General features: G+C 37.5%; 1 protein-coding gene across 12 annotated transcripts in view; it reads right to left on the reverse strand.

The window, feature by feature from the left end:
- Nucleotides 1-13,957, reverse strand: part of PLAGL1 (PLAG1 like zinc finger 1) — a 55,088-nt gene extending 41,131 nt beyond the window's left edge. For all 12 annotated transcript variants that reach the window (XM_053663441.1, XM_053663442.1, XM_053663440.1 and 9 more), the window contains exons 1-2: nt 13,684-13,957; nt 9,308-9,381 (exon numbers count right to left, since the gene is read on the reverse strand). The gene's annotated coding sequence lies outside the window, so the exon portion shown is untranslated. The remainder of the gene's footprint in view (nt 1-9,307; nt 9,382-13,683) is intronic.
- Between the last annotated feature and the right edge of the window lie 1,356 nt (nt 13,958-15,313).

The raw sequence follows: 15,313 nt of genomic DNA on the forward strand, positions 1-15,313 counted from the left end.
CTACTTGGACAGTGAAGTTTGACATTTCCTGTTTTTAGAACAACAAGTATAAGTAATTCTGGACAAAACAGCCAGGCAAGAGATGGAAAAGACTATACCACTACCTCCACCTATTAGTACAATTACAGAAATAGAGATGCTAGCTTCTAAATACCTGAAAGCTTCTGAGAAGATTGATGAAATAAACATGGCTTTCATATACACAATCTCTGATCAATCCTCTTCAAAATATCCAAGCCTTATGGACCAACCAAGTTTCTTCTTTCTCTTTCTTCCTATTTTAATCTAAGCCAGCATAAGAGCAGACAGGGCAATTCAGTGACTTTAGGTAATTACAAAATATGTTGAGTTGTCAGCCTAATAGAAAAAAAACTAAATGTTCTTTCTTGTTTTAGACATACATACAGATATTGGCTACTCTAATTTTTAGAAATCTAAATAACATGTTTATGCTTTAAATTAGGATATTTTCCATCATCTATTCCTCCAACATTGTGAGAAAAAAGCAGAATTAATACAAACAGGTAAATCACACACACACTAAAATTCAAACTCAAACTCAAAACCCTAAAGTGTACTGGAAAAATTTATAATTTACAATCTCCAAAGACTGCCTGGATCTGTATTATATTAATATTCCCAGAAAGGTGTGAGAGAAATCAACAATTTTCCTATAATGTAGATTCTAAAACCTCCCAGTGAATAATTTTCTGAATCACATCCTCTGAGAATATGAACATCTCTCCCCAACTGTTTAAAAGCAATTTTCAAGATTGCAGTTTTAAGCATCTCTTTGAATGCGACAAGGTTTTACCCTTAAAACATATGACACTGACTTCATGCTTCACAGAAGTGCAGACAGAATTAACATAATAGCTCTACTTCACACAAGCTCTCAAAATCTCCAGCAGGAGCTAAACTAAATGAGTTGCATTATAAATGCTAATATTATTCTTTAAAAAATGTAGCAGAGAATGAGAGTAGTGTGAACACTAAAGTAGCTTATATTCAGTCCCAATACTTTACTGCTCCATGCATTTCTTCAAGACCCATTGTTATGGACTGAACTGGGCCTCTCCAAATTCATGTGTTGAGACCCTAACCTTCAACGTGACTATTTGAAGATAGGTCCTTTAGGGAAGTAATTAAGGCTAAATGAGGTTAAGGGTGGAGCCCTACTCCTACAGGACTGGTATCTTTATAAGATAAAGAGAGTCAGAGGGCTAGTCTCTCTGGGCACCCACAAAGGAAAAGGCCAGGTGAAATCACAAGAAAACAGATATCTGCAAGCCAGGAAGAGAGGTCCCATCAGAAACTGTTTGCTGGCACCCTGACCTTGGACTTCTAACCTCCAGAATTGTGAGAAAATAAATTTCTGTTGTTTAAGCCACCCAATCGGTAGTATTCGGTTATTGACAGCCTAAGCATACTAATTCACATTTGGTACCTCGAAGAGGGGTGCTTCTCTTACTATGCCAGCAAATGGAGAAGTGGCTCTTGAACTTGGTAATTAACGGGTGGAGGCTGGAAGAGTTCTGAGGTGCTTGCTAGAAAAAGTCTACATTGCCTCGAAGAGACTATTGGTAGAAATATGAATGTTAAAGGTGATTCTGGTGAGAACTCAGGTGGAAATGAAGAACACGCTGTTGCCGGAAACTGGAAGAAAGGTTATCCTTGTTATAAACTAGCAAAGAATTTGGCTGAATTGTGTTCTAGTGTTTAATGGAAAGAACAACTTGTAAGTGACAAATTTAAATATTTAGTTGAAGAGATTTCTAATAAAAATGTTGAAGATGTGGCCTGGCATCTCCTCACTACTTACAGTAAAATGTGAGAAGAAACAGATAAATTGAAGAAATCCTTAAGTAAAAAGGAATAAAAAGTTGAAGATTTGGAAAAATCCTCAATCTACCCAAACTGTAAAAAATGAGAAAGCGTGTCCCAGAGAGAGCACCAGGGGTGTGGCTGGATAATCACTCCACAATGAGATTATCCTGGGAATTAATCAGCCAGATCAGCAAAAGCCAGGAATAGAGCTGGGACTGTACCAACAGAAACCCTGCCAATTTGGACCAAAGGAAACCTAGATGGAATAAAATAAAGAAAAGCTTTTGCACTCCTGAGATTGAACAGGACTAGACTAGAAGATAAGCTATTTGGCTGCAAACATGTTTTATGCTTTAAGAAAAGGGAAGAACAATCCCACAAGGCAATTCAGAGATCATGGGTATTCTACCCCCACCATAAATTCAAGGGTTAAGGCTACTTCCCTCTTAGTTCCAGAGGTGGTGAGGGTGGGGGAAGACATAGGTGATTTTGGTGAGCCAAAAAAGATATTGATTCTTAAAATCTAATGGAATTGCCTGGCTGGATTTTGGACTTGTCTGAGACCCATCAGCCCCTTTACTTCTTTCCCAGCTCCCCCGTTTTGGAATGGAAATGTATAGCCTATGTCTGTCCCACTCTTGTATTTTGAAATGACCTACTTGTTTGGCTCAGAGGTTCACCACCAGAGAGGAATTCTGCCTCAAGATTAATTATACCTCAAGTCTCATCGCATCTGGTGTAGATATTTAGTTGGGACTTTGGACTCTAGCCTTCAGAACTGATACTGGAATGGGTTATGACTCTTACGGCTGTTAGGATGGAATGAATGTATTTTGTATGCAAGAAGAATGTGAAATTAGGGGGGGGTGGGCAGAGGGCAGGATGTTATAGGGAATGTTATTCTCTCCAAAATGTGTGTGTTGAAGCCTTAACCTCCCATATGATTATATTTGGTGAAAGGGACTTTAAAGAGGTAACTAAGGTTAAATGCAATCATAATGGTGGGGACTGTGTCCTTTTAAGAAGAGAAAGAAATATCAGAGACCACTCTCTCCACACATACACAGAGGGGCCATCTGATGACATGGCAAAAAAACCCCAAACCCACCAATGTACAAGCCAGAGAAGGCTCGCTAGAGAACACAACTGCTGACCCTTTTGATCTTGGACTTCTAGATTCCTGAACCATGACTAAACATCTGCTGTTTAAACCTCCAATTCTGTGGATTTTTTTATGGCAGTGCAGGTAGACTACTGTATCTACCCTTCCTGGATATTTGAGCATCTTTCCCAGGGATCAAAGAAGGAAGGACATTTAATACTGGGTGGGCTTAAACCTTAATTATCAAACAGAGACCTTCTGTTTCAAGTTCTAGTAATACTAAATATTTCCTCTGAAAAAATTTCCTACAAATCAACAAGATGACAAACAACCCAATAAAAATGTGCAAAAAAAAATGAACAAGTACTGTACACACAAAAAATCCAAATTACCTAAGCTACATATAAAAAGGTGCTCAACATAATTAATAACGAAGAAAATGAAAATGAAAACCATGAGATATCAGATCCACCAGAAGGCTTAAAAATGGAAAAGAATAACAACATCAAGTGCTGGTGAAAATATGGAACAGCAACTATTTCTCTCCCTGGTAATAGGAATATGTATTTATTCATTCACTGTTGCTAAACCTTTAGGCAGAATTTATTAAAACTACACATATAGCCCAAACAAAATACTGTAAATGTCCACCAAAAGATCTGTGTATGACTACTTATAGTAGCTTTATTTTTAAGAGCCATTAATTAGAACATGACCCATACATCAAAAATGAATAAAGAAATTATGGTATATTGATACAATGCAATGCTATTCAGAAAATACATGCATGAGGAATAATGAAGTATTTAAATATGCATCGACATGGATCACTTTCAAAAAGTATGCTGAAGGAAAAAAGTCAGACACAAAGGAATACATACTATTTCGTTACCAAACAGACAAAACGAATCTACAGTGATGGAAATCAGAAGAGTGTTCTCTCTCGGGCAGGTACTGGCTGGGAGCTATGTGAGTGAGTGTTCTTTTTCTGGATGGATTAAGATATAGTCTATCTTAATTTAGTGGTTACACAGGTCTACATATATGTAAAAACTCATCAAGCTGTATATTTAGGATTGGCTCACTTTATATGATTCCCCCGCCCCCGACCGTGTACTCTGAAGTAGAAAAAGTACTTCATAAAAGATAAACTATTTTTACCTTATCAGTTTGCCTTAATTAAACATCAGGCAAATGCAAATTTTTCTACTTAAAAATAAAACAGAGACCAAACTGTGCCTAAGTTTCTAACCATTTCACTAGCTAAAATAAGCCAAAGTTAGACTTTTCAAACCTTACCCATTGGTATCAATAAAAAGGCAGAAGAAAAATCCAAAGAAAGTAGGAATATATCAGTCCACAGCAAGTGGCTTGGTCACTGAAACCAAGACTCTGAGGAGCATACTGACAAAGTAAGTAAAGAAATTTCAGTGCTGTATTTTACCATAAATATGTCTACTAAATAATTCTATTTAACTATTTATTTTTAGTACCAAGGTAGTATGGCACAGAAGAAATAGCAAGAGCTTTTGAATCAGACAAACCAGTTTTCCCACTTGTTGGGCAAGTTTCTTAATCTCTTTGATACTGAATTTCTTCACAATTTAAAAGAGACAATAATACTTTGCAAAACTGTAGTACAATTATGGTAGGTACTTAAGAACGATAGCTATTTAGCAATAGCTTTTTGTATGCAAATTATCCTGGTAGGTACTGGAACCCTATCTCTGAGAACCTGACCAACTAGAAGTGACATTTAGACATAAAGATTGGTAATGAAAGGTAAGAATTTAACAAGGACTACAGATTACAAATTATAGGGTTCCTGGTTAGTAGGATTTTGGAGTGAGTACTCTCTGAACACAGCCTGGAAAAATTTTGGAAAATCCACTTAAGGGACAGGAAATGCAAAAATAAAAGCCGAGCCTCCAACATAGTACAGTGACTGCAGATTCTTCTGACGAGCAGTTAAGGCCAACTGTGTCAATGAACTAATTCTAAGGAATAAGACCAAGAAGCTAGTAAAGCAAGTTGGAACTAGACAGAAAAAGACCATTGTCAGGCTAAGAAATCAAGGTCCTGTTTTCTCAAGTCCTGGGATCTCGCTAAACGATTTTTTTTCCCTCAGGGAACTGAACCCAGTGGTCACTATCCATGCAGGAAAGGAAAGAAAAACCTCAATTCATGGACAAAGAGCAGAGGATGATAGGGCCTAATCTAAGATGCTCAGAGGAGTGAAAGAAACAGAAAAAATATTAGAATTCAATTGTAGCCACTTTTAGAAAAGGAACAGGTATTGTATTTCCTTGAATGATTTAAATAGGCCTGCCTTCAGCCTCTGAAATGACCCTGACAAGGCCCCTATGCTCAAAAGTAACGAAGAATTCCATAACAGCAAAACATATTGCCTGGCATATCAAAAGTGCTCAATACATGTTGTTGACAAATGAATCTTTTAAAAGATTCCAAATATTAAAACCTCTACGATAATATACTGTTCAAGGTGAAACATGTAGGAAAGCTAAGATCATTTTTCTTTCCTGTTGAGGGGCCATTTTTCATAATATATGCCAAGTTCTGAATTTGCTCAATTCAATATTGAAAAATATACTCATTTGCAAGAACTATCTTGATCTCTATCTCTACCTCAGATATAAATCGCTCTAGGAAATTGGGAATGTTCCCACCTCTGTTGCTAAGCTCTTGTGTAATCTTTATTTTTTTACTTAAAATTTTTTTTTTAGGAATCTATCATTCATTACATCATTTACAATGGCAAAAGAGCCACTGTATGACTCATGAATATTACATGAGAAAAATTAAATAATAAGCTAAATCCAGATCATAGAAATATATGTTAAGTTTACCCAGGAGTACAAGATAATTTAGTGATTAATTTATATATTTAAATAGTTAAAATTAAAATAACCTACCACATTAAAAAATACAATATCTGTATCTATATCTGTATCTATATCCCTAGGGACTAAGTACAATTCTTAGCCCTTTCTAAATATGAGCTCATTTAATCATCTCAACAACCTTATTGGTAGATACTTTTATTTACATTATATAGATGAGAAAATCGAAATGTAGAGAAGTGGTTGCCCAAGATTACACTGTAGAGCAGGAAGAGGCAGAACTAGGAAACGAACCCAAGCAATCTGGCTCCAGAGTCAGGATTCCAATCAATGAATGTAGAAAGAATGAAGGAAATGGAAACTCACTATTAGAATACCACAATAATAACTGCTGCAGGCGAGAGCAGCTGAATGCTAAAATTAGTGGCAAGCTTAAAGGAAAAACAAGACATTTGCAAACCCTCACAATCTCTTTCTCAAAATATGTATTAATTAGGTAATTTTAACATATATCCACAAATTATCTGATGCTTTTCCCTCTCCTCCCCATGAGTGTGGATATGATTCTAACAAAACAGATAGAAAGTAAAAAGTAGCAATGTTACAATGGAAAAATCTGGCAGCCACCATCTAAGCTATGGGATCGTTAACATGTTGATATGGACATCACATTCTCCCAGACAGGATGCAACAGAAGGGCGCAATATCTCTGTGGTATTCTTCCCTCAAAGTCCACAACCTCGGTTGAACAATAAGAAAACATCTGTTGAAGGACACTGTACAAAACACATGACCAGTACTCTTCAAAAGAGGCAAGTGATGAAAAACAAGTAAAAGCTAAAAAACTGTCACAGATTGAAGTGGAGCAGGGAGACGTGATAACTAAATGCAATGTGGTATATGGATTAGATCCTAGAACAGAAAAAGAACATTGGTGGAAAAACTGGGGAAACCTAAATAAAGTCTGTCATTTAGTTAATAGTATTTATTGTGCCAATGTTAATTTTTTTATTTTGGTAAATGTACCATGTAAGATGTTAACATTCAAGAGAGCTGAGTGAAGGGTAATAGGAACATTCTATACTATCTTTGCAACTCTTCCATAAATCTAAAATTATTCAGTAATAAAAAGGTTGTTTTAAAGTTAATACCCATGAGTGAAAACAAATCTCCATACACTGCCAATAGAAGAAAATTTCTCAATCTGGTAAAAGGCATCTACAAAAAAAATAAAGTGAACATTATCCTTCACTGTGAAATATTGAATTATCTTCCTTTAAGTTTAGAAAAAAGCAAGAATGACTATTTTAACAACCTTTGCTAAATATTCTTCCAGTGTTACCAGCCAGTGCAAGAAGGCAGGAAAAAGAAAAAAAGAAATACAGATTAGAAAGTCAAATTAAATTTTATTTTTTGCAGATGATGTCATTGTACATTTAGAAAATCCCCAACAACCTACAAGCTACCAGAATGGAAAAGTAAATTTAGCAAGGTCACAAAATACAAGCTCATTATATAAAAATCAATTGTATTTATTCTAGCAATGTGGCTGGAAAATAAAATTAAGATATAATTTATATTAGCATTAGAAATCAAATGCCTATTTGAATAGAAATCAAATTCGATAATTTGTTGAGTTCTCTACACTAAAAAACACAAAAAAAAATACTAGAAAAAAATTGTAAAACTGATTCAGTGAGAGATATACCATGTTCATTAATTAAACTAGAAGGTATTAAGATATCCATTCTCCAAAATTTGCTCTGTGGAGTCAGTGCAATTGTAATCAAAAGTCTAGTAGACATTTTTTAAATAGATACAAGCTCATTCTAAAATTTATATAGAAGTGTGAAGCACTAAAACAGCTAAAGAAGAACAAAATTGGAGGGTTTACACTACTTTTTTTTTTTTTTTGCCAGGACTTACTACTAGTGGTACTGATGGAAGAATTGATAAATACTTTAAGTAGAACAGAATAGAGTCCAGAAGAGGACCCCAAATATAACCATTCATTTTTAACAAAGACCCCACTGCAACTTGATGGAAAAGAGAGGTGTTTTCAATAAATGGGTAGAGCATTTGGATGATCATAGGGAAAATAAATCTTGATCTCCACCACACTCCACATACAAAAATCAACTGGAGATAAATCAAAGACTCAACTGTGAAAACTAAAACAATCAGGGTTCTAGAGGAAACTGCAGGCAAATATCTTTAGAAGCCTGAGGGAGGGCAAATCTGAGGGAGGAAGAAAATGCTGTGAGCACTGCGGAAAATAGTCCTAACACCTCACCCCCCAAAAATACTGATGAATTGGGCTTACTTCTTTGTAAAAATAAATCTGCTCACCCAAAGGAACCATTAATGGGCAAATTTCACACAGGTAGGAATTATTTATAAACAGGATAATGGTTTCATATCCGGAATATATAAGGAACTAAAAATCACTAACAAGAAGATAACCTAATAAAAAAAGTAGACAAAAGATTTTAAAAGGCACTTCACAAAAGAAATCTAAATGGCAAATAAAAATATAAACTGGTGTTTAACATTACTAATATTCATAGAAATGCAGCCAACTTACCTGAAGACCACTTAGTTCCTTGGTATATATTCGGCTCCTTGGTATATATTCAGGAAATATGAGTATATACCCACCAATGGCAGTGTCATGAACATCTGCAGTAACTTTATTTATAATGCCCCCAAACCAAAAACGATGCATATGTTCATCAATAAGAAAAGAATAAATAAACTGTGGTATATCCATACAAACCAAACTTTTTCTGTAAAGGAACCAATAAAAAGTAGTTTAAGCTTCATGGCTCATATTGCTTCTGTTACAACTATTCAACTCTGATGAATGGACATGGCAATGTCCAATAATATTTTAATAAAATATGTCCTGGGCCCACAGGCCATAGTTTGCTACCCCTTGCTGTAAAGCAAAAATTAAAACCCCCCACAAAACCTACTTATACATGTAACATGGATTAATCTCATAAATATCCTATGACCAAAAGAAAACAACACATAAAAAGAATAACTATATGATCTCCTTTACAGAAGTTCAAGAACACCTCAAAATAATGCATGGTGGTGGAAGTGAAGAGACTCCTTGACCAGGGGAGAGGAGCGGCTCTATTGATTGGAAGGAACTTTTGCAGGATGAAAATATTTTACATCTTTATCTGGGTGGTGATCACACACTCATATACACATATACATTTCATCAAGTCAGACACTTTATTTTTGTTTTTATTGGATGTAGCTCATGGCTCAATTTGGAGAAGAAAATAAAAACGAGACAAAGATCAGAATGCAGATCTAAAATTATCTAGGTTCAACATGAACAAAAATGTATAAAAACTAGATTAACATGAGAAGTCATGAATGACAGAATGAGGAAGCCTAACAGAAGTCAAACCAGAGTTCCTGAAGGAATGAAAAGAACAGAGGAAAAACAACACTGAAAGAGATAAAGGAAAAAACTTTTGAGAACTGATGAAAGACCAACCTTAGATCCAGGAAACACAATCAGTCCAGGAAAATGAAATGTCCACACCTGGATAAACTCTGTCGGTCGTAAAGCTGTAGAACACAAGCATAAAGAGATTTTAAAATCAGGCATAAAAAAACCCCCAAAACCCAAAACAGATTACCAACAAATAGCAGTTATTTGAACTGTAACATTGAGGTTGAAGTCAATTAGATGGTCCAAAGAGCTGAGAAAGAAACTGTTAACCTGGAATTGTATACCGAACAAAAACATTATTCAAGAATGAAAGCAAAATAAAGACATTTTCATGTAAAGTTTGCCATCAACAGCCTCTTAATAAACAAGCTTACCTGAGATCTGAGATGCAAGAAGGAATGACAAGCAAAGGATTCATTAAAAAAAAAGTCAAATTTATAGGAGAAAAAAATTGAGACAGAATTAAAACTCTCAATGACAAAAACATGTAAGCCAGGAAATTAACTGGAGTCAGGCAACCTTGTTTGTTTGTTTTTTTTTTAATTATTTGGAAGAAGAGAATTAATAAACTTTACAGTAAGTTAAGTTTACTTGTTAAAAATGTATAGGAAACTAGTAAAAGAACAAAATCAAACATACATTTTTCATACTAGCAGAGAGAGAATAAAATGGAATAAGAAAAAATGCAAAAGGTGGCAAAGGAGGGCAAAAATAAGATAAAAATATTCATAAAATAGAATGCTAACTTTAATTCTACATATTATCAGTAATTATATTAAACTGAATTGGGCTGAGAGCTCTAGATAAAAGACAAAAATTGCCAGTGTGCATTTGAAAAACAATCTGGTTTTACCTATTTGAAAGAGATACTCTAAGCCAAGGCTAACTAAGAGAAAGGTGTGACTATAGTGTTTTAAAACAAGAGAGACAGTAAAAAGACATTTGGCAGCAGTGGCATAGTCACTACAGAATAACAAAAGGTCCAATTCACAGAGAAGATAGAGCAATGCCAAACCTGCATATACTCTCAACATTTAGAAAGCAAAGTTGACAAAACTACAAGTAGAAATTGAGAAAATGCATTATCGTATTGTAGTGTTCTTATCACACTTATCTCAATAATTGATAGAACAAACCAAAATACTACTAAGGTTAAAAAGACTTGAGCAGCACAATTCTTATGCTTGATCTAAGACATAGATATATGTGTATGTATGTATGTACATACAGATATTATGTACATACATGTATATGTGTGTGTATACACACACACCTACTTTGCCCCCAAAGTCTGAGAGAACATATTCTTCTCAATCATTCAAGGAGCAGTTGAAAAAGTAACCATGAAGACCATAGAGCAATTCTCAAATTTCAAAGAATCGGTAGCATAGAGCCCTCAATTGCTGACTACAATGCAAGTTAGAAATCAGAAACAAAAGGATAACTTGCAAAAACTTCCATGTTTGGAAGAAGGAAAGACTTCTAAAAACCTCATTAAAAATATAGTGAAAAAAGTTTTAACTCTTAGAACTGAAAAATACACTAAATATAAAGCAATGGTAAATCAAAATCTGTAGAATTTACAGGGACAAATCAATGACCAGTGTAAAGAGCAGAAATGAGACCAGGCATATCTGGGAGTATGTTTGTGACAGAGGTGGCATTGAAGACCACTGGGACTGCTCCACACGGGGAAAAAGAAAACAGATTAATCTCATCTCACAACATTAATAAAAACTATACACTGACATATACGTACTTACATAAATGTGTGAGGTAAAGATTCAAATATGTAGAAAATACAAGTTTCAGAACTTTTAGAAAAAAGTTTCAAACTGTATTATTACCTAAAGAGTAGAGAAGACTACCTTAAGGCACAAAAGCGCAAAGAAAAGACTGTGTGCTGTTTATACAATCAACAAAGGGTTTGTATCTTGAACGTTTCCCGACAGAAATTTTTGCAGTGTTGGAAATGTTCTGTTACACAGTGCAGTATAATCTAAAGTAATAAAATCGCTACTAGTCACACTTGGCTACTGAGCACTTGAAATGTGGCCCAGAGCGACTGAGGAACTGAAATTTTTTAAGTAAATATGACAGCGTGTTAGCATTTTAAAATCCCTGACGGTTTGTTATGTTTTTATGTGCTTTTCAGTATTTAATTTTTCATAAAACAACTTTATTTTAAATGACTATATAAAGTATAATTTCAGTTTTGTGAAAAATACATAAATATTGCATTTTAGAAAACACACACACCAAAATGTTCACACAAGTATCTGTGAATGATTTTAATTTTATTCTAAATATCTTTTAAAATATTATAAGTTATCTAGGATATAAAAACTTAAAAATTTAATAAACACTGATGCATCTACCATAAAATTTATGAGATAAAATATTACTAATATTTTTTAAATTCCCCAGGTACCGCTCCCTGATCAAAAATTACTTTTTTTTTAAGAGCAGCTGGAAAATATGAATAATGGACTATAGCCCTGGCTTCAGGTTTCTTCATTTTGAGATGCCCATATTTTAATATATTTGGGGGGGAAATTTAACATATAGACATATGCATCATTTAACAAAGAGTTATAAAGCAAAACACCCACGTAACCACTGCCCAGGTCCCAGGACAAAGCATCTCCCGCATTCTTAAAGCCCCTCAGTGTGTCCCTTCACACCCACAGCCTCCCTCACTCCCCCAGGAGATGACCACTAACTCGACTTTTATGGTATTAATTTCTTTACTACTTTTAATGCCTATGCATGCATCCTTAACAACAACTTTATTTCACCGGGTTCTGAATTTCACATAGATGATATCATACAGTATTCTTCAGCAACTTTTTTTTTTTTTTTGCTCAGCATTGAGACACATTTGTGTTAAAACACAGAACTACTTTGTTCACCACTGTCCTGGGTGGGTTTCATTTTATGAAGAGAGTATACTTTACCTTTCTCCTATCAGATGGACGTGAGGGTGGCTTCCAGCTTTGGGGGTATAACAAACAACACCACAGTAAACCTTGCACACGTCTGTTTGTGTATATGTATAAAAATTTATGTAGGGCAGTGGCTTTCAAACTTTTTTGACCATGACTCATACTAAGGAATGACGTTTTACATCATGACACACATCTCTGTTGTGTATAAAACTGAGAGGAAAAAAAGTTTCATAAATACCCTATAATGTGAGATACATTCTGGTATTTTCTATTCTCTATTAATTCGTGTTGTACCAATCCTGATCATTATCCACTTTACTGATTTCGCGACCCACTAAAATGGGCTTCAAACTTTGAAAAACATTGCTCTAGAGGATAAATACCTAAATACCTAAAAGTGGGACTGCTAAGACGTGGAACAGGGACATCTGACATGGTCAACTTTTCTAGATCCTTAACTTTCAAACAAATATACTTATCTAAGTTTACCATTTGATAAGTTTAGAGCTGAAAGTGTGAAACATAAAGCGGTTTTATCGTTTCCTTCGGTCGTTAAACAGTATTAATGACTTACCATGTGCTGAGGATCCTACGGCTCTGAGCGAGACTGATGGGTTAATGCACCGGGTGGGGCGGGGTGGGGGTGGGGCGCACATTAGGGACCAGGACCCCAGTGAGGCCCCAGAAAGCGCACAGGAGGGGCCTAGGATCCTGCCCAGGGAGGGAGGGGTTAGGGAAGGATTCGTGGAAGAAGGAGGACCTAAGCAGAGTGTTTCTATTTTTAATTTTTATTGGTTTCCTAAAACATAAAAGTAACACATTTGTTGGGAGAGAAAAAGTGAAAATTAAAGGAGTGCATTTATTAAGAAGTAGAAATCCCACCAGCGTCCAAGTCCGATGCTGAGACTAAATAACCAAAGTTGCATTATCAGTTATCCGAGTCTAGAAAAATTTTAGGAGCCCACATTTTAAAACAGTTTTAAGAGTCTATCAGATACGGTCCATACGTTAAAGCATAAGACGAACCATATTTTCCACAATGCATTTACAAACATGCAAACATTTCAACTTTAGTCGTGTTATTACTTTTAACAGACTTTTTTTTTTTTTTTTTGCCTTTTGCCAAGCTTAGAGTACCAGTTTTCAAAAACCGAGTCTATTTACTGCATGCCCAAGATACGCGAATGCTTCCCAAGGTAGCGTTAAACACGAGCGGGCGAAAGCGGTTTTTGTTCGGCGGACAGGGCTGGCCGGTGACAATCTGTCGGAGTTTCACACCCCGCCCGGGGCAGCCCGGACCCCGTCACGTACACGGCGCGGCGGCACCGGGCACACCCTCCCCAGCGCGGCACGGAGCCGCCGGCCGCGCTCCGCGGCAATGCCGCCGCCACGCCGCCCGCTGCCCGCCCGCTGCCCCGGCCGCCGCGGGCCGCGGCCGCGGAGCCCGGCCACCGGCGTCCGACCACCTACCCTTCGGGGTCGAGAGCCCCCAGGAACTCAGGCGAGGCAGCTCGGGCGTGCCGCCTCCGCGGCCATGACGGCAAGCCGGGGAAGCGCCCCGCGCGCCAAGGCCCGCTGTCTGCAGGACGAGGGGGGAGCTGCCCCGTCCGATCGTCTGTCCGTCCACCAAGAGAGTGAGGCGAGAATCCGCCCCAGACGTGTCTAAATGAAGGCTTGGGGCGGTACCAACGGGCTGAGTGACAAATGGCAGATGCCGTGGGCTTTACCGCCCTCGGCAGCCGCGGGGATGGCTGTGCTGAGGAGGCCGCGCACAGGCGGAGCCCAGGAGCCGGAACGGCGCGTCCGCGAGGAGGGCGCTGGGGCCCCTGGCGGGGGCGTCACGTGGCAGGAGGAGGCCCCGCTGGGGAGCCAGGGGGTCGGCGGCCTGGGCGGAGGAAGAGGACAGGCGCCCAGACGCCTGGGCGATTGAGTCATCTGTGCGGGCAAAGCCAAGGTCGCCCAGGTGCAGATCTGGCACAGGTAGACCCGAGGCAGCGCCGAAGCCCCGTCCGGGATCGAAGACTGTTCGCTGAAGTCACCACCAAGATGAGCCGCCCCGAGCCAAATCATAAACGAGCAACACGACAGATGTTAGGGGAGCCCTGCAACAGGCCGAGCTGAACTTACCTCCGCTTTGTGCAGCGTGGAAGTAATGGCAGCTTAGATGGGACCCCTAACTGTGAGCCAGGCACTGTTCTAAGCACTTCCCAGGTAAATAAATTACTGCTCAAGCCAACCCTGGGAGAAATACGGTTTTTCGCGTCTTACAGAGGAAGACACTAAGGCACAAAAAGATTACATGGAAGTAGTTTTATAAGTATGGTATCATACACAGTTTAAGTAGTTTGAATTTTTTTCCATGTTTTTGAATTTAAGAAAAAACCAAAGCAAATCTCCAGCGGTTACTTTCTCCTTTACCACATATATATATTCCTAAAAGGCTTATGAATGCTAAAGAAAAATACTTAGCAAGATAAGGAATTTGGTGCATTTTTCAGAGTCTCATCGCTTTGAAATATGAAGTTAATAGTAGATTACATTTCCACTCATCTTCACTGCGATCTCCCAATTTCCATGGCCTATGTCACCTCTTCTTACTGACATTTCAAACATTTATCACTACTCTGCCGCCTTATTCTCCCAGACATTCAGTCTCAGTGCTATACTGTAAAGAATTCAAGGTTCATTATAACATATCCATTCATAAATTCTTTATTTTAATTTTTGTTGGACTGCTCTCTGTTTCAAATGGTTTTCTTAAGGAGGGCTATAGAGTACCTTAAAGTTTTATCTGTGTGTTTTTTTACTCTCTACGTGTAGACAAAAACTTTGCAGGATAAACATTCTGGATTGACACCTTCCTTCAAAACATAACAAAACAAGACAATTGGTTCACTGATTTTTGATACAGATTTATGTGGAGAGACCTGAACCCTATATGGTTTTTCCCTACTAAGTGGTTTGATTTTTCTGCTTGGATGCCTTAAGAATTCTTTTTTTTTTACCATGAAAGCACACTTTAGTCCTGTTGGGGTGGCTCGGTTGGTTGTGGCGTTATCCAGTACCTCAGAAGGCTGCAGGTTCAGTTCCCAGTCAGAGC

The sequence above is a fragment of the Artibeus jamaicensis genome, unplaced genomic scaffold (genome assembly GCF_021234435.1).
Source record: "Artibeus jamaicensis isolate MK-2021 breed Jamaican fruit bat unplaced genomic scaffold, CSHL_Jam_final contig_3176, whole genome shotgun sequence".
Taxonomy (NCBI): Eukaryota; Metazoa; Chordata; class Mammalia; order Chiroptera; family Phyllostomidae; genus Artibeus; species Artibeus jamaicensis.